Source organism: Dioscorea cayenensis, unplaced genomic scaffold (assembly GCF_009730915.1).
Source record: "Dioscorea cayenensis subsp. rotundata cultivar TDr96_F1 unplaced genomic scaffold, TDr96_F1_v2_PseudoChromosome.rev07_lg8_w22 25.fasta BLBR01001828.1, whole genome shotgun sequence".
In the NCBI taxonomy this organism is placed as follows: domain Eukaryota; kingdom Viridiplantae; phylum Streptophyta; class Magnoliopsida; order Dioscoreales; family Dioscoreaceae; genus Dioscorea; species Dioscorea cayenensis.
In genome coordinates this window covers 31,755-53,217 of record NW_024088219.1, presented here as the reverse complement: position 1 = coordinate 53,217, position 21,463 = coordinate 31,755, and the positions used below count along the sequence as shown (strand labels likewise).

Genomic DNA, 21,463 nt, shown 5'->3' with positions numbered 1-21,463 from the left:
GTCAGCCCGATGACCTCATGGTTGACCGTACAGCTCGCATCATCAGGATCAGCCGCGCCATAACGAAGATCTTGCGCTCGCCATGCCTTGCGCCCTGAGCAGTACCACAAGCCAAGCCCTATATGTGGTGTATCCATGAGATGCTCTATATGTGCTGTTCTTGGCCATAATAAAAGATTCCATGGTGGCTTAAAGGTGAAAAATTTATACAATAGAAGTCTTCATGGCAACGCAAAAATTTATATAACATAGGATCCATTATGAGTTATGTTTTCAGTTTTTGGTTTTTTGACTTGGCAGGGAATGAGGCAGCAACAATCATAGACAAGTCAATCAAGCCAATACAACCCTATGGACCAAACTGACCCCCAAGTATTGCAAGAACATTTCAGTATGGTGTATCTCTATGCCTTTGATTTATCTTACTTTTGACCTTATTCTTTTTTGCAATCAATTAGTCTATCTTACCTGTGTCCTGCAAAACCAAATGCCAAGGTTGATGCTTTGGGCAGGGTAGAAGATCAGGTTAGGAGAAAATCACTTGTATATGACTTTGAGCACTTGCCACAAGTAACTCATCTATTTATTTTTATCAAAAAATTATGGACAACCTGCAACATGTGTTGATGTTATACCATCCTCATAAAATTCACAGTCTGTGTTGTTGAGCACAAACACACAACAAGAGGCCTCAAACAACCAAGTAGGAGCATTTGAAGCAGTAAGGTCACAGGTTAGTTAATTTTAACTTTTTATGCCATTCGACATTCTTCTGCATTTTTCTAAAAATATTTTCCAAGTCACAATTCTGATTAGTATTTTGGTTGTCACAAATTTATTTCATTCTTGTGCCATGTTTGACCCCAAAGCCCGAAACTTTGAGAAGAACCACCCAATACATGGAGCCACAACCTGCATGTGAGGCCATGATGAGGAAGCAAAAATTGAAGGTGCTAGGAGGAAAAAGTAGCTCAAGTTCAAGGCCACACAGTCATTTCCAAAAAAACAACTCAGGCTAGTGCAAACCCTAATGTTCAGAAGCCTTAAGGGAGAGATAAAGAAGGTGATCGATGGTGCAAAGAAGAGGAAGATATGGATTCCCACAGGCGGCAGAACTTCTTGAATTTATGCTGAATTGTGTCTGCAGAATAGAGCTATATTTAACTATATGGTTGTGTTTAACTATTGGAAAATGTTGTCAAACTATGTGGATAAGTTGTATTTTTGTGCAGAATGTTATCAAACTATGTGGATATCTTTAACCATTGGAGTTGTAATTTTGTGCATAATTTTTGTGCAGAATGTTGTCAAACCATGTGGATGTGTTTAACTATTAGTGTTGTAATTTTGTGGAGAATTATTTTTGTGCAAAATGTTGTCAAACTATGTGGATATCTTTAACCATTGGAGTTGTAATTTTCTACATAATTTTTGTGCAGAATGTTGTCAAACTATGTGGATGTGTTTAACTATTGGTGTTGTAATTTTGTGGAGAATTATTTTTGTGCAAAATGTTGTCAAACTATGTGGATATCTTTAACCATTGGAGTTGTAATTTTCTACATAATTTTTGTGCAGAATGTTGTCAAACTATGTGGATGTTTTTAAACATTGGAGTTGTAATTTGCTGCAGAATTTTTGTGTAGAATGTTGTCAAACTATGTGGATGTGTTTAACCAATAGGGTTGTAATTTTCTGGAGAAGTTTTTGACCTCATTGTTGACATTGTAATGCTATAGATAGTTGTTGTTTAACTATTAGAGTGATGTTTCTCATACTTGCTGCCATCCATGGAATTGTAAACACTCAAATTTTCCAGTTCTTAATGAGTTGTATATCTTCTGTACACGTTCTATTTTTTTCCCTTCTTTTATTTCTTTTCCCTCTCTTGGTTATTTGTTCTCCTTTCAATATCAAAGGTTTATACAATTAATCATATCATTAATCTCCTACTACATTGCTGCTTCAAATTTTAAATTCAGTCATTGGTTTCCTACTGAAAAAATGTTTCAAATGTTAAATTATGTTATTTATTCTCTATTGCAGATGTGTGTTAGCATATTAGAACACAACTTATGTGATGAAATTGTTTTTATTATCAATTAGATGGTAATTGTGTATGCACCTCCTTAATTTGAAACTGACTAAATTATCTAGTGAATTAGTTTGAAAAATTCCACAAAATAGATATTAAATTGAATCTCTTGTTCAACTGTACAAATTAAAACCTCCCTTTCCTTCATCCAAACAAAAAAAAGGAGATCTAGGGCATTAAAAAAACTTTAATTTAAATGACTATCTTCCTCTTTCTTTTTTAATTGAAAAACATGTAATTCAAAGAATACCTTCTACACAGTTTGGGCATTTAAAAAATATATATCTTTCGTTGGAAGAATAGAGAAAATCTTTTTACAAACAAATACCTTCCTTTCTCTTTTTAAATTGAAACACTGGTAACATGTACAATACCTTATGCACAAGTAGGTATCTAAAAAACCAAATACACATTGGCAGACTACTCATCGAAGAGGTTTTATGAAAACAAAAATAACAAATAAAAAAAACCCCCCAATGTGAGTTGTTGGTTGAGGATTCACAATGCTTTTAGCTTTCAAAAGGGGGATTTAAAGCTCAACCACCCACATACGCTTCCTCACCCCGAGTTCCATGTCTGTTTGAAGCTCTCCCAACGAAGAGGGAAGAAGACGAAGATGATGTGGCTGCGTTTAATATGATGTGGCCAATCTCCAGTGACGTGTTTGTGGATGCATGACATGGACAATCCAACCAAAAAAGTCCAGCTGCCAACAAAGCATAGATTTAAGGTGATTCATCTTTCCGACCGCCAACTAAGCAAAAGGGCTCAGAAATTTACAGGGTGACCAGCTGGTGTAATTAAATCAAAGATGGGTGACAAAAGTGATACAAATTAAAGTTTGATGACTGATTTGAAAATAGAGTAAAGTTTAGTGACTTCTCAAAAAATTTACCCTAATATAGTCCATCAACTTAGGGTTGAGCTAAAAAATAAAGCTATTAAAGCAATGTTTTAGGCGTCCATGTTTTGTCGTTATTTTCTAATATCTTAAATGTTTTTTCAAAACATCATTATTATAATTTAACAATGATTATTAATCAATACTTAATTCATTTTATATCTTCTGTCAATTAATTTTTTAAAATTAAATATAATAAAATTTTAATGTTTTAATTTAATATTTAATCAATTCTATATAGTATTTCAACTAACATTTTAAAATTTCTATTCCTCTTTATAACTATTTTTAGTAGCCTATTTTCCTCCCTTTTTTTTTAAGTAATCAAGTGGACTCAATTTCATGATAACTACCATAGAACTAAGACATGGCTCATTCTTAGCCATAGATTTATAAATTTTGTTATTTATTTATCATATAATATAAGGATAGGTAGGTAATTACCTTCAAAGATCTTTTCCCTTTGTTTTAAGGCTGTGTTTGATTGCCAACATGGAAAATGGCTGGAAAAGAAAATTTTCCCATGGAATATTTTTCCATAGAAAAATTTTACATGGAAAATAAAAAAAATAGTCGTTTGATTGGCATTATTTTCTAGCTAGAAAATCAAAAATTTTCCATAGAAAATTCAGATTTTGTTGTTTGATTGATCTTATTTTTCACGGAAAATGAAACATTTTTCATGCAAAAAACCTCATTTGTTGTTTGATTGCATCAATTTTCCTTGGAAAAAGTCACATTTTCCATGGAAATTTTTTTAAAAAAATTATTAAAAATTAAAAGCAGCTACAGTGGAATTGAATCTTACCATCAAAATGCCATGGATCCGTTCATCGATCTAGATAAATTTATTTAAAAATATTATCAAGTTATATAATTTATCTTTTTTTAAAAAAACTTTAAAAGAAAAGAAAAAAATTTTCTTTTAAATTTTTAAAAGAAAAGTTATTTTAAGTAGAATTAAATCTTACCATCAAAACATCCCGGGATCTGTTCACTAATCTGGATAAATTTATTTAAAATATTATCAAATTATATAATTTATCTATTTTTTAAAAAAATTTGAAAGAAAAGAAAAAACTTTTCTTTTAATTATTTTTTTAAAAAAGTTATTTTAAATATTTCAATCACACGTTATTTTTCACATAGCCCCACACGTTATTTTTTCACATAGGCCCCTATGTTTTCTTTGGAAAACTTTTCCCATGGTGGAGGCATGAAAAATTTTCCACTAATTTGAGGGAAAATAAGGTCACGTGACAGGGTTTGTGGAAAATTTTTCCATGGAAAATTTTGGCAAACAAACAGCTTAAATTGATGGAAAATGACCCGTGAAAAATTTTTCCAGGGAAAAAAACGGCAATCAAGCCGTTGCAATGACCATTGCTCCCTCCTCCAATGGCCACGTCTTAAATCTCCGTCCTAACAAGTGACAACATTTTAAATTTTTTACTATTTAAAAAATAAAATAAAGATGGAGAAGGAGCAATGATCCAAGACTCCATAGCTCCCTCCACCAAGTGTGCTAAAATGACTTGTTTAATTTATTATTATTATTATTTTTTAATATTTTAATTTTTAAACTCAAAATAAAAATATTTAATAATAAATCCAATGGGTTGGCTTATGAGCACGCTTGTTGGATCAAGCCAAAAAAATCCAGTGGTTTATAAATAATCTAGTGGACTCGATTCCATGGTAACTATTATGGAACCAAGATGTGGCTCACTCTTAGCCATGGGTTTATAAATTTTATTTTTTAATTTATTATATAATATAGGGATAGATTGGTAATAACTTTAAAAGATTACTACTCTTTATTCTAAAGTTATTAAATTGAGGCAATTCAACAGGCGAGGATAAACCACATCTTAGTTCCGTCATAACTACCACAGAATTGGGTTCGTGGGATCATCTCTTATTACCCAACACATGATTTATGTAATGTAAGCAAATAATATATCTATTTGTACCTAAATGCAATTTTTTAAAATTATAAATAAGTTATTGAAATAAAAGAAATAGGAAATAAAATAAAACATTATTAAATAATAATAAACTAATTTATTTACAATTTATAAAATAATAATAGTTATTTTAATTTAAAAATATTTACGTGTGTGTATACATAAAAATATTATGGTTTATGATGGGAAACAAAATTTTTAAAAAAATACACACATCTAATGGCCCTAATATATATATATATATATATATATATATATATATATATATATATATATATGAACTTATGCTTGCTATTTTAATAATTAAAAATAATAATATGTTTTCTAAAAATAAAATTTTAAAAAATAATAATAAATTTTAGAAAACCAATACTTTTTAAAAAGCGAGTTAAAAAAGTATAAATAAACCACTTTAATAATTACAAAAAAAAAAGGTTAAAATATAAAAGCGCTAGTGATTTTGCTATTTAGCACATTGTCAGCTTGACTTGTTAATACGAGCCGGTGGGCTACCAAAACCCACCATTTGGCGGGGTGGGGCGGGCCGTCCTGCCATTTGGCGAGTTGGCAAAGTGCCAACCCGACCCAACTAGACCTGTCAATACAGGCTGGCGTGGCGGGCCGGCCCGCGGGCTACCAAAACCCGCCATTTGGCGGGTTGGCAAAGTGGCAACCCGACCCAACCCACCTTGGGTTAGAGGGTTGAGCGGGCCAACCCACTAAAAATATAAAACAATTAAAAATTATATATTTTATATATTGAATAATTTTTTAACAAACCAAACCAAACCAAAAGATATTTATTAAAACACAAAACATACTACAAAAGACATATTTCAAAAAATATTTTACATATGAGGTTATGATAAATCACACAACTAAAATAATAAAACAAGTAAATAACAACATATCCAACCAAGTTAATCAATTAACCCAACATTAAAAAATTCCCACATGAATTGAACAACTATAGATAAAAGAAATATCAATACCATGAATACCATGATACTACATAAAGCACATAAAACATTTATCCTCATTTATCATCCATTAAAAATTTAAAAGCAACAACAATTGCACACATGCCAACTTAAATTTCTAATTGATAATGGAAATCAACCATCTCCTTCTTATTTATAAGCAAAACGATCATTTAAAATTCTAACAAAAAGCATTTTAACATCAATAATGAAATAGTTTTTCAACCATAAGACAAACAAATATTTCATAATTCTTCATGTCTCTCTCCCTCTTAAGTCTTAAGACATACAATAATAGAGTTCATTACAAATTTAAAATCCATCAACCATTAAATTAAATCATTCAAATTTTCCTCTTCTCCATTTCCTCTTTCCATTCTATCTTCATCAATAACTTCAACAATATTTGAACCCTCACCGGATGTGGTTGATTTAGTATTTGCTTCATCTTCATTATCTACAAAAAAAAAACCCAAATATAAAACTAGTTAAAAATTGAATTTAATATAAACAAATGTTTCAAGATTTCAACTAAATAAACAATTTAAATTAATAACTTATAAATTACCAATGTTATAACCATGCAACCAATTACAGGTGCAAATGAGAGCCTGTACTTTTTCAGGAAGGGTACAACTTCTATATTTGTTGAGCACACGAGCACCAATAGAACAGGCTGATTCAGATGCAACAGTTGTTATTGGGATAGCTAAGACATCACCTGCCATTAATGGAAGAATTGGGAACCTACGCTTATGATTTTTTTATATTCCAACACATCCAAATCTTCATAATATGCAAATTCAAGCTTTGAGTCCTCCAAATAAATATCCAATTGAGATTTTCCCGCACTTGTAATTGATTGACTCTCAAAATGCTTTAATTTCCTACAATCAATAATTCGCATATGTTATCATAAAAAAAAATAAACAAATTAGAGAAATATATAAAGAAAGAAAGTGATAGAGCACTTACATCAAAGATTCTTTTACCCTTACTTTTAATTCCCCCACCACCTTGTGTAGATATAGGTGTAATGATAGAAGAAGATTGTGGTTGGGAAGGACTTGACTTATTAGCATTTGAATATTGATCAAAAAGTGTGTATAGTTTTGTTCTCATAAGTGACACCTTCTCTTGGCATTTAGTAGAATCACTCTCATCCTTCCCATAAAAATACTCCAACATTGATAATTTAATTCATGGGTCAAGGATAACCCCAAATGCAAGCACCATGCTATATTGTCTCCAATATTTATTAAAATTTTCTTTCATCCTTCTACATATATCACTAATCACCACATCTTCAGTTGTCAAGTTTTCCTTCAATAAAGCTTCAATCTTCCAAACTTGCATAAAATACAAATTTGATGTAAGATAAGAAGATCCCGATATCAAGTTGGTAGTGTCATAAAAAGGCTCCAAGAACTCATATATTTTCTCTCCTCTTTTCCATTCCTCATTTGAAGGGCAATACTTATAATTTCTATCATTCAATTAAAGAGAAGCGAACACCCTTTTATATTTAATGACACTATCCAACATCAAATATGTCAAATTCCAATGGGTGGATACATCTAATCGCAAGCCAATACTGGTGTCAATGTTACCAACTGCGCTCACACATTCTTCAAATTTTTTCATTCTACTTTCTGAACCCTTCACATATTTGACAGATTCTCTGATTTTATGCAAAGCATCATGAGCTACTTTGAAACCTTTTTTCACAATGAGATTCAAAATGTGAGCAGAACAACAAATATGGAAAAATTCTCCACCACATAACAAACTATTATGCAAAGATAGTTGCTCTTTCAAAATATCTTGCATATTGTCATTGCTAGATGCATTATCCAACGTCGAAAAAAACACTTTTTCCCAATTCCCCATTCTTTCAAAAATGAAAATAACTTTGCAGATAATTCAACTCCAGAGTGTGGAGGAGGCAATTTAGCAAAGTTAAGAATTTTATTGTTTAATTTCCAATTTTCATCAACAAAATATCCTGTTAAGCATATGTAGCCCTCACTAGTGCATGCAGTCCACACATCTAAAATTAAGTAAATTCTATTTTGAATATTACCCAAAATATGCTTAAGTTTCCCTTTCTCCCTCATATAAATTCTTGTAATATCAGAAACAAGAGTATTTCTTGAAATGCAAATGCCATCTGGATTTACATATTTTATCCAAGCTGTAATGCCATCATATTCAACAAATGAAAATGGAAAATCATGCTTTATAATGCAGCAGCAGCTAACAAGTCACATGCAATTTTTTGATCTACTTTCTTTGACCTTATCTTCCCTTCATGATCAAAAAACATTTGTCCTACATCATTGAATTTAATCATATGGCAGTTATCCTTGTGGCCCCTCAATGTAGAAGTCCCATACTTTTTACCTCCACATTTGTATTCTTTTTAAATCCCTTACATTCTGCTATTTGTATGCCATCTTGATCCACCCCTTTCTTTATAAAGAAATTCCAAACATCAGAAAATTCTTTCGCCTTTTTACTTGTCTCCTTACCCGATTTAGTCCTTTCCAAGTCTTCTTCATCTAAGTTCACACTTATCTTCATGTTGAGTATTTCTTAATGTAACCTTAGTGTGTGTGTGTGTGTGTGTGTGTGAGTTTTTTGGTTTTTCATAGGGTTATGAGTTTGTGTACATGTGAAATAGTCACAACTATTGATGATAAGTAAACAAAACAATGTATAAATGCATTGCTTAGTGATTCTAAATGGAAAAGAATGGGGACAAGCATACATGGAAATGATGGTGGTGTATGATGGTGGAGAGAAGGTTTCTAAGAAGCCATTGAGTACTTCTCCACAAACTCAATGCATGGATGGTCTCCACATAAAACACTTAAAAATGGTGTGAATGTGAGAAGAATGTGTTTGTACGTATATATACACTGAGGAAACCACTCAATGTTAACAAGTAACATAGGTGCTTGAAAGAGACTTTGCAGATTGAATGTGTGGAGATTGTGACACCATGACCTCCATGTGTTTCTTAGTAAACTTGATCGTGAGACAAACTTAAACTTCAAGTTAGAAAATTACTGTTTCTTGTTCATCTTTGATTGGAGATAATCCAATAGATCCATCATTGAAAACTTTAGTTAGAGACAATCAAATCTCTATAGGATCCAAGACTTTTTTTTATTTCTTAAATAAAAATAAAAAACAACAATAATATTCATCTCCTCAACAAGATTTACAACCATCTCAGACTAAAAACAAACTCATCATAAACCACTCAAAAAGACTTAAAATGGTCTGGCGGGCAGCTCAAACAATTTAGTAAGCAAGCCTCTGCCATCTAAAGCAATCTTGATTAATGAATATTTTTTTTTTGTAATTTTCATTAAATATAATTAATTCAGTCACAGTGTCTAAGGCTGTGGTCATTTTTTGGTTTCACCAATTGAAAACTTTGTTAATTAATGTCAGTGGAATCATTAACTCCTTAATTAACAAACATATAATAATTTCTTATGATACTAACTTGATTTGAAGCTTAAAATAATGCAACTTATATCATTGCACACCACATGATTAACATTAATGCCAATCTCTAGCACATTCAGAACAACATAGAAGATAATTTGTTGACACAATGACAGTCATGCTTGGAGAAGAAGGAAGTACCTCAAGTGCAAGGATGAATAAAGACAAATTTGAGTAGTTTCTTTGATCTCATACTATTGATTGTCCTGTGACTCTGTGAGAGAGAGATTCATTAGAGAATAGAGAGCCAATGACTAGAGAGAGGAGGAGTGGATTGGGTTCGGACTTTGAATGGAGAGCTCTTCACAGGGAGTCGGTTGATTGGGTGGCCGCTTGGCGGTGGGAGTGAAGGGAGACGATGTTGGTGATGGCAATGAAGAGCGGAGATGACGGAACTCGGGATCTTGCTAGTGGTGGGTGAAGGGCAAATCCGATCAATTAGGGTGAAAATCATTAGATTCGTGAGAAAGAGGGCTGAATTTCAATTCATTAAACCTTTAAATTTTTTTTTTAATAAATTAAAGGGGCGGGCTAGCCCGCTCAAAGCCTGCCCCGCTCCACCCAGGACCCTAACCCAAACGGGTTGACCCGTTTCGGCCCACTTTCAAATGGGCCTACAAAAGCCCAACTCAACCCGCCAATTTTTGTTGGCCAGGCGGGCCAACCCGATGGGTTAGGCCCGTTTTGACAGCTCTAATGTCAGCAGTCTGGTGTACTAAATGGCATTGATTTGATGGCAATATGCTCAATTAGCAAATAAAATAGCTGTAAGGTCATTTAACAATAATAATATATTATGGGCTAGTATGGAAAAAAGGCTAATAGCCCTAGTTCTTTTGCTGTAGGGATCATTAGGTGATGATTGAACATTTTTATAAGTTAAAAAAACAACATGGTACTTTTCACTTTAACCATTCTTTTCTTTATAATTATTAAAGCGGGTTTTTTTTTTTCTTTTTTCCTTTTTAAGCTTAATTTTTTAAATTATTATTTTAGGAAAAAATTATTGGTTTTTAAAACTTATTTATTATAAACTATATTATATTAAAATAAAAATTATATTTTTACATTTTTAAACATATTTTTGTTCTAATTTTCTTATAACTTATTTGGTTTCATTTATTTTTAAATTTATACAGATTATTTTTTTCAAATTTCAACTTCCAATTTTTTTTTTAAAAAAGAAGAGAGTAAGTTGAGAAATATGTAATGTAATATATATATATATATATATATATATGAGTTTTAATTTGAATAAAATTTCATTCTTTTAACTCTATTCGGATAAAAAAATAAATTCGAGTTTAAATAAAATTTGAGAGATAATGATCCCATGTTTATACAAGGGCTTATCCATGCTTGGATTTAAAAATAACAATAAAAAATTTAAATTTGGGTTTAAAAAATTGATTGGATAATGATAAAAATAATAAAATAAATTAAAATAAATAAATAAATAAATAAACAATGAAATATAAAATATGGAAAAGGATGTGCACCGATGAGATAAAGTTTAAATCATTTAAAATTTTTAAAATCCAAAATCAAGGTTGTCAGGGAGAATCCAAATTTTAAATTTAAACTCACGGATATTGGGAACAAGAGAATGAAAAAAATCAGGGGAGAGGGGATTGAAAAGAAGAAAAAAAAAGGGACGAAAAAGGGGAGGGCTGAGAGCCATACTGATTTTAATCCCAGGGTTTTTTTTTTTTTCCAAGGTGGGACCCAAGAGACCATCTATCCCATGTGAATATCTTGGATAATGAGCCCATCTCTTGGCTGTTTTGAAGAGAGGAACCACGCACGTAGGAACCAGGGCATGTTTTTGAGGTTTTTTTGATGTTATTCTCTGCCTCTTTATTTGAACCTCTTTCTATTTTCTCCGAGCTTCATTTATGGCGCCACCTTCTAACCGAATCTTATTCAACATTGGTGGTATGCTCTTCGAGACAATCACGACCACTTTCTTCATCACATCTGCGAGGGTACCACCATTATACGCACCAAGGTGAGGCCGACACCGGTAACGTTGTTGAGGTCGTTTGACATGCATGGGACTTTAGCAAGAAAATCCTATTACAAGGATGTAGGCAAAGAAGAATCCCGTGAAGATGCCCGACAATGGTGATGTCTCCTTCACACATGCCAAGCAAAAACGTTCATAACCCAAGGAGATAGATGATCTTATAAAATCTCATACAAATATATGTATATATATATATATGAACATGTTTTGGTTAGTACCATATATCCATGCAAAATATCCGGATTTTTTTTCTATAAAAAAAATCCTATAACCCATGCTAATCGTTCACTCATTCCTATGTGCATCTTTGGTAGGTCTTTGCTATTCCTAAGTTTTTTAACAAACCATATGTTATGCATGAATATAGGGCATATATTGCATGCAAGTATGCTCTCATACATGTGTTTTCACCGCTTCTGAACGTCATCACAAAAAAATGAGAAAAAAAAGCTAAGGATGAGAATGTGGACAGCATGGTGTTGACGATATATGGCTTATGCCGCCGTAGCCACCCTGACAGAGCCCAAGAAATCAACCAGGAATCATTGGAGTCCGGTGATTGGAGTCCGGTGATAGCCCCTTTGGCTCCGATTACTTCATCCATGGCAAGCAAGACGATGTTCATAACCCTAGCAAAAATCTCGAGACGTGCCTTAAGAGGTTCGTCAAGTTCAAAGAGGTAGATGCTCTTGTGATTTCCAAGCAAAAAAAAATGAAGAAAAAAAGAAGAAAAAGGTTCTCAGTAAAAAAAATCATAGAGAAGGAAATTTTGGTTAAAAAAAGAGCGAAAAGAAAAAAAGAATGAAAAAAATAGTTAAATTATGAGATTAATTTCTTGCCAAGGGGCATTTATGTAAATTTGCAGGTTGGAAGACCTTTTAAATTTTTTTAAAACTCTTTTTGAGATCATGGACCTTATTTGAAGCTATTGACTTTTTTAGGAGAGATGAGAAAATTTCAAAACCCTTTAAACTCTCTTTGAGCTCATGGACCCTATTTAAGAAAATTGACTCTCTTAGGAGTGATAAGAAAATTTCAAAACCCCTTAAAACTCTCTTTGAGCTCATGGACTATGTTTAAGGTCATTGACTCTCTTAGGAGAGATGAGGAAATTCTAAGATTCTTTTAAACTCCTTTTGAGCTCATGGACCTTGTTTGAGGCCATTGACTCTCTTAGGAATGATGAGGAAATTCTAAGATCCTTTTAAACTCTCTTTGAGCTCATAGACCCTGTTTGAGGCCATTGACTCTCTTTGGTGTGATGAGGAAATTCGAAGATCCTCTTAAACTCTCTTTGAGCTCATGGACCCTGTTTGAGACCATTGACTCTCTTAGAAGTGGTGAGAAAATTTCAAAAAACCTTTAAAACTCTCTTTGAGATCATGGATCATGTTTGAGGCCATTGACTCTCATAGGAATGATGAGAAAATTCCAAGATCTTTTTAAACTCTCTTTGAGCTCATGGGCCCTGTTTGAAGCTAGTGACTCTCTTAGGAGTGATGAGGGAATTTCAAGACCTTCAAAAGCAAAGCATTCTAAAAAAAAAGTAAAATAATAATAAAAAATGGAATCGACAAATGAATTCAGCAGTCTCAAGACTACAGAAGTCAAAGACGCAAAGAGTTTCATAAGTCAAGCCCTAAAAAAACAAAATCAAATTAATTAATGACTGAACTTAGTAGTCTCAAGACATCAGAAGTCGAAGACTTAAAGAGTTTTACAAGTCAAGAACTGGAAGAAAATTAAAGAAAATCAACGCTTTCTTCTATTAGAGAATCCATGACTTGAAATCCAAAATCAAATCTAAGATGCAAACTTAAAAAGTCCAAGACCTAAGTTTCAAATGAATCAACAAATGAGCTCAACAACATCAAGACTAAAGCGTTGAAGAGTTCACACGTTGCAAAAAGTTTCACAAGCATAAAAGCCGAAGATTTTCAAAAGTAAAAAAAAATCATTCAAGCTCGTGATTCAGAGAGAATCCACAACTTGAAATCCAAATTCAAATGACGAAGATACGAATGAGCTCAACAACCTCAAGGCTAAAGGGTTGAAAAGTTCACAAGTTGTAAAAAAGCTTCACAAGCATGAAAGCCGAAGCTTATGAAAATTCAAATCAAGTTCCAAATAAAAAAAAATGCAAATTCAAATGTCCATGATATCAAGTTTTAAACGAATCAACAATTGAGCTCAACAACCTCAAAGATAAAATGTTGAAGAGTTCACAAGTTGTAAAAAAAAACTTCACAAGCATGAAAACCGAATCTTATAAAAATTCAAATCAAGTTCCAAATAAAAAAAATGCAAAATCAAATGTCCAAGTTTTAAACGAATCAACAAATGAGCTCAGCAACCTCAAGGCTAAAAGCGTTGAAGAGTTCACAAGTTACAAAAGTTTCACAAGATTTAAAGTCGAAGCTTATGAAGAGTCAAATCAAGTTCATAATTAATCAACATAAAGAATCAACAACTTGAAACACAAATCAAATCCAAGATGCAAGTTTCAAACCAATCAACAAATGAGTTCAACAACCTCAAGGCTAAAGCTTTGAAGAGTTCACAAGTTATAAAAAGCTTTCACAAACATGGAAGCCAAAGCTCATGAAAATTCAAATCATGTTTGTGATTCATCAATACAGGGAATCAATAATTTGAAATCCAAATCAAATCCAATATGCAAATCAAATGTCCAATACAAATTTCAAATGAATCAACAAATGAGCTCAATAGCTTCAAATGTTAAGAGGTTGAAGAGTTCACAAGTTCCAAAAAAGGAAAAAAAAAACTTCACAAGCATGAAAGCCGAAGTTTATGAAAAGTCAAATCAAGTTCTTAAATCAAGTCCAAGACACAAATTCAAATATCCAAGACACAAGTTCACAAGTTTCTAAACCATGCTCAAGATGATTTAAATGAATCAACAAATGAGCTTAATAACCTCAAGGCTAAAGCATTGAAGACTTCACAAGTTGAAGAGTTCACAAGCCTGAAAGCCGAAAACTTATGAACAGTCAAATCAAGTTTCAAATAAAGTCCAAGATGCAAATTCAAATATCCAAGACATAACTTTACACATTTCTAAATCATGTTCAAGATGCATATTTTAACCGTTGACGAAGACCAAAAGTCAACAAAAGTCAAAGCGCTCTTTTCAATGAAATAGTCGAAACGAGATAAAAGGCTACAATCATTATTGCTTCAAGATGATTAAATTTCAAACTTTTTATACTTTCAATGAAGTCTATGCATTCATGTTAATTGAAATGAATAAAATTTATTTGTCCCAATTTGTTTCTTTGTTCACACTTATTTTCTTAATCAGATGTCCCTGCGGTAATGTCCAGGGTAATTAACATTAGAGGATTGCCCCTTATGGAAGTCACGAACTCAAAATCCCTTGAAATCTATAAAATATTAAAATTTGATTTGTGATCCGTCATTTTTAGCCGGTTGACCCTAATCAAAAGGCCGGGTTATAGAAACCTTGATTTTAATTGCCATAATGTATACCTTTCATGTAAAAAACCTTGGCATTATATAATTACTTAGCTGAACTATGCCATAATGTTGATTGTAGTAGTTGTTTACATGAGCTAAACTATAGAGCAATAAGCTTCATTCTCTTCTGAAATCTGATATAATTTATTTTAGCAGGATTTTTCTTATGAGACAGAGATACTAAGAGATGGGAACGTTTTTGCCATTCCTCTAGGCATTCTCTGTAAGATTCTTAATACCAAGGATAAGAAATAAGTGATTCCATATCACGTGGGCTGTTATAAATATGCCAAAAAATTATAAAGAAAATTAAGGGAAATTCAGACAAATTTTTAAGTAATTTCCTGTTATAAGGTGTTGTAATTTAGTCCCACATTAGCTATTTGATGGACTCCATTTGTGTATATAAGTAGGGGGCATCCTTCACCATCGACTTGTGAAAACCCTCTCAACGAAAGCATCAATGTTATTCATACAAAAATGAGATTCACTTCCCAAAAAACTGATCCAATAGTGAAAGTTAGCCACACTTTTATATGCACATGACTACTTCCTCAATTAGTCGATGTGAGACTATACATGGATTCATTACAGATGCATCAGAGAATCCACTCAAGAAACATTTGGCTTCTAATTAAGATATCATCCACACTCTTTAATAGTGGCACTATATTCTGCATTTGTTGTTTAATAAATCTGTTAGTGTGACTAGGAGGACAATGGAAAATAAAGTTGATCCATAACTAGTTTATAAAACAATCCGTCCTATAAGTTTTTATTTTCCTTCTCTTTTCCTTTACTCTGAGTTAGTTTACTAAAAATTGTTCGGTGCTTGTATGGTTTTGCCATTTTATTTTTCTGTGTTAATTCTGTTGGTCTCTTCTCTCCTATTTACATGAAGAGTTTTGATGTTTTAACTTCTCAATCTGACAGTTTAACAAATCACTTATTTGGCCCTAGGAAATGCACATTCATGAATTTTCCTTACAAACATGTCTGTCATCATCAAATTCTATTTTGTTATAACAAATATCTTGATTTCTCCTTTCAATTTTATGTAGGTGCAGGTAGAGGGGTGGAAGGGCTGGGATTTGGCCCGGCCCAATCAAATCCACCAGGTTAACTGACCCGGTGAGCCAGGCCAGAAACCGTAACCGGGCCACGACCGGTTACGGGTGAAATGTGCTTATATTAGACAACAAAAGTAGAATTAAGAAATCCTAAAGCTAGTGATTTATTTCACTAACAACATGATAAGTTAGGCCCATTTAATAAAGATAAGACTATAGACAAAATCATGATAATTTTTTAAAAATTAATTTGTATTAAATAATAAATTATAATAAAAAAATAAAAATGAATAAATGATATCAATAATTATAATGTTTATATATAAATAATGTAGCATATGTCCTAATAGAACTCGAATCCTAAGTTAATTAAAATTTAAATCATGGATATGTTTAGAATTAAATTTAAACATCCTAATCTTAATCTTAATTGATTATTTGGTTGTCCTGGAGTATAATGCAAAATTCCGAGGCAAATACAAAATACAAATTACAAAGTTGCCCCCGAGATCATATCTCGAGGCAAAATACAAATTACGAGATTGCCCTTGAGAATACATATCTCGAGGCAATTTCAAGTTTTCGGATAGCCCAAATACACATCCCGAGGTGATCCTAAATTTCATGTAGTCTGTGAACTGATCTCGAGGCAATTTGAGAAATGCAAATCCCGAGGCACCTGAACACATATCCCGAGGCAAATTGGGTTAAGTGAATTTTAAAAAAATAATAAAATAAATAAAAAATTTTAAATTTCAAATTTGGAATTAGTTAAAAAAATAAAAAAATTAAATTGAAAAAAAATAAAATAAAATCTGATCCTATCCTACTCTCGTTGTGATTTCACGAGGGGAGGTTGGGATTAGGATGAGGATAGGAAAGATTTGGGATAAAGATAAGGAGGAGGATTTCTTTTAAAAAAGGGGAAGAAGAGAGGGAAGAGGGGGACGAAGAAGAATTGAGAGAAAGAAAAAGAATTAAAAAAACAGAAAAAAAGGAAAAAAGATTCTCTTTCTCCTCTTATGCTTATTTATATAATATATATATATATATATATATTAAAAAAAATGAGATTTTGTTACTTGTCGTCCGCCGCTCACCGCTGCTGCCGCTCGTCGCCGCTGTTGCCTCATTGCCTGTTGCTCGTCGCTGCTGCTGCTCACCATCGTTGCTGCTTGAGTGGTTGAGATAATGCCGCCAAGCATGCCTGATGCTTTGATTGCCCGTTGCTTCCACCATCGTCAACTTGGTCGCCGCTAATGTTGTTGTCTATTGATTGCTGCTTCCCTTGATGAGGAACATGTGAAGACGAAGGAACTTAAAAAAAACTGGAAAAGGTTGTGAAGACAGAGGAGTCGAAGTACGAAGAGCCTGAGAAGCTGCCGATGTCGCTGACAGGGTAGCCGCTGTCATTCTTGCCCATTGCTTGCGGTTTCTCTTGATGATGAACCAATGAAGACTGAGGAGGAGAAGCGGTACATTTCCTCAGAGAAGCTAAAGAGGCACAACTCCGCGTCGGATCTATGGATCTCAATCCAGGGAAAAGTTTATGACGTGATAGGTTGGCTTAAGAACCATCCCGGGGGTGAAATCTCACTGCTGGATCTTGCTGGCCAGTACGCCATTGATGCCTTCGTTGCTTTCCACCCTAGCTCCGTTTAGACGCGACAAGACTGCTTCTTCATTAGCTGCTACTCTGATTACCGCATCTCCGAGGTTTCCAAGGATTACTGGAAGCTTGTGGCCGAGTTTGTCAAGATGGGACTTTTTGAGAAGAAGGGGGCATAGTGTCTTCTACTCCATGTGCTTGATGTTGTGCTTGTTCATGGTGGCGGTTTACGGTGTCCTGGCTACTAGCAATGTCTTGGTTCACTTGCTGTGTGGCGGGATGATGGGATTTCTGTGGATTCAGTCAGTGTGGATTGGCCATGACTCTGGCCATTATCAAGTCATGACAAGCCCTACTGGTGAAAGAGAAACCACAACGCTCATCACATTGCTTGTAATAGTTTGGAATTCGATCCTGATCTGCAGCACATGCCCTCTTCGCTGTCTCTTCCAAGCTTCTCACCTCCCTCACATCCTAATTCTATGATAGAAAGATGAATTTCGATGCCGTTTTGAGGTTCTTGGTTAGCTACCAGCATTGGATGTTTTAGTCCGTGATGTGCTATGCAAGAGTTAATCTTTTTGCTCAGTCTATATTACTCTTAGTTTCAAAGAAGAAAGTGCCTCATAGATGGGACATGAGATTCTTGGTGTTATGGTCTTCTGGATTTGGTATCCTTGTTTTGTGTCATTCTTACCTACTTGGAATGGGAGGGTAATGTTTGTCATTCCTAGCTTTGTGGTTATTGGAATTCAGCATGTTCAATTCTATTTGAACCATTTCTTGTGTTTATGTCGGTCTTCCGAAAGGGAATGATTGGTTTGAGAAGCAGACTATGGGCACTCTTGATTTTTCTTGCTCTCCTTGGATGGACTATTTTCATGGAGGATTGCAATTCCAAGTAGAGTATGATTTGTTCCCTCACATGCCGAGATGCCATCTCAGTGCAATCTCTCCTCTTGTAAGGGAGCTATGTAAGAAGCACAAATTAGCCTATTCTAGCGTATCATTTTGGGAAGCAAATCGACTGAAAATTGAGACTTTAAGGATTGCTGCATTACAAGTATGAAAGATGCTCAGTCCAGTTCCAAAGAATCTTGTGTGGGAGGCAGTAAATACCCATGGATGAAGTTTCTGAGGTCTTTTCACTTAAGTACTGATACTTAATATTGAATTTGGATAATTCTTTAATTTCATTTTGATAGGAAGAAACAATTGCACACTCAAATGAACATCGTTTGCATATGTTTAGTATTTGTTCTCACACCTATCTTGAACTATATTTCCATCTGTGTCAGTTGTATTTTTATTCTCATCTTCTTATATGATATCATATTCTGGTATCACTAAGATGGATTCCAGTGAGTTTTGGCATCTTTTAGGGATGTGACTTGATAGTAAAATCACTTGGATTGTGAGAAATAAACACACACACACAAAATAAAAACACAAAAAAAAAAAAGAAAAAGAAAGTGAATGAATTGATCTCAATTCCCAAAGGATTATGAAATTTTTTTTAAAAAAAATGGATAATCATTTTGTGGCATTTTGATCCATTGTAGACGAGTTCAGGTAGTCATGCTCTTTTGCTTCATTATCGTCTCTCTGGGTTGGCAGAGGAAAAGGAATGTTGAATTTTTTGTGATAAAGACTATGTTAAACATTTTAATGGAAGTTCATTAAAACATTATTCCTTATATTGGCTTGGATGATGTTAGCATGTAATGATGTGAGGATTCAAAATTCAAATGTCAAGAAAAATGCCTTTCGAAGAGAAAGAAAGCTTTATAAAAAAGAAAAGGATGCATGCATACGTGCATGAAATAAAATGAAAAAAAGAAAAATTAATAAAAAAATTTTTGAGAAGCATGCATATATATATATATATATATACTCACATGTAAACAAAAAAATAATAATAACTAAATAATAAAAAAATATATAAAGCCGGGGCCACCATCAATAGATGATGAATATGAGTTCCAGCTTAAAAAAAAAAATCAATTCATGTGACTCATGCATGCACATATAATTGAGAAGTTGATGTTGTAATAAAAGCATGCAATGGTATATGCATAGTCCCACTACATAAGAGATGCACACAGAACTCTAAATTAAGGTAGCGTTTGGTTGCCTGGATATCCCGGGATGGGGATGGGATATCCAGGACTACAGTTCCATCCAAGTGTTTGGTTTCCCAGATGGGGCTAGATGGGGATGTCGCCCATCCCTGAAAATGGGATGAGTGGTGTCCCTCAAATTTGGTGGGACGCCGCTCATCCCACCAAATCATCCCTCTCCATCCCTCTCTCTTTCTCCTCCTCCCATCCAGCGTCATCCACGAGGCATGGTGTCATCGTGTCAAAGCTTAAAGATGATCCTTCGATTGAGAACCTCAAAGATCAATGCTGAAACGATCTCTCAATCTCGAAGAATCACAATGTGTTTTCTTTTCCGCAATAAGAAAAATCTTCCAAGTAGTGGGGTTTTTGTTTTTTTTTTTATGATCTTTGATGAATGCTATAACCCTAGATTTGTGAGTATTTGTTCGGTATCAGATAAATTGAATGGATTTTTTTTAAAAAAAAAATTAGGTTTTAGAGTTGTTGTGGAAGAATAAGGGGATGCTAGATCAATCTATGGCCTTGTTTGGATTAGCTTCTCAAAAAAGTGCTTTTTTCAGTTTAGTAGAAGTTCTTCTGGAAAAAAGTGCTTCTCCGGAGTAAGTTAAGCACTTTTTTGTATTTTGTGTTTGGATTAGCTTTTCTGTAGAAGCAGAAGCTGTAAAAATAAGCTAAAAATAAATTTTTTTCAAAAGCTGGTCATGACTTACTTCTGAAAAAAACTGTTTTTAGTTTTTTTTTACAGCTTTTGCTTTTGCAGAAAAGCCAATACAAACAATTTTTTTTGAACCCAAAAGTGCTTAACTTATAAAAAAACACTTCTGGGTTTTCCAAAAGCCAATCCAAACCAAGGCCTACAAGGAATATTGAGAGGAAGAGGCAGGCGTTCAGACCCAGGAGAAAAAGCTTATCCTTAAGATCTATAGTTCTCTATAATACATCAAAGTATTCATGTCTTTTGTATGTAGAAGATCTCTAAATTGTATTGAATAATGTTTGGATGATGGTGACGAGGAAAGGAAAGTAATTTAAAGATTTACTTGTGATATCATGATTAACATCTGAATTATATACTGATATATCTATTAATTATCGGTTAGTTAAGTCAAATATTTTTCTAAAATATTTAAATTTAAATAAATTGGAGAAATTATCCATGAATTAAGTTAAATTAAATTAAAGAATTTGAAGATATTTAAAAAAATAATAATTAAATAAAAGGGTAATTTCACCTATTCATAAATAAGGTTATCATACAACTCTCATATCCATTTAACCAAACATTCAAAAGTGGATATCCATATACTTATCCCACTAACCAAACACTTTTCATGGATATCTCCATCCATGGATATCCTGATCCATGGATATCCCCATCCTTGGGATACAATATCCCACCAGCCAAACACTAACTAACATGAGAATAAATGCATGCATGCATGCTCACACATCTAAAAGCCAGGATCACCATGCATATGGGCATGATATAAAAATTTCATTATATTCATGCACACAGGCATGAGATAAAAAATTGAGAAACATGCATACGCGCGTGATAAAGATAAATAAATAAATGAGAAGTGTGCAAGCTGTATACTCACATGCCTTCTAAAAAATAAATAAATAAAATCCATTATGATATAGTGTGGATTAAAATGAATAAAAAAATTTGGAA

General features: G+C 33.2%; 1 pseudogene; it reads left to right on the top strand.

The window, feature by feature from the left end:
* The first annotated feature begins 17,508 nt into the window (after positions 1-17,508).
* Positions 17,509-18,794, top strand: LOC120257064 (annotated as a pseudogene).
* The last annotated feature ends 2,669 nt before the right edge of the window (positions 18,795-21,463 follow it).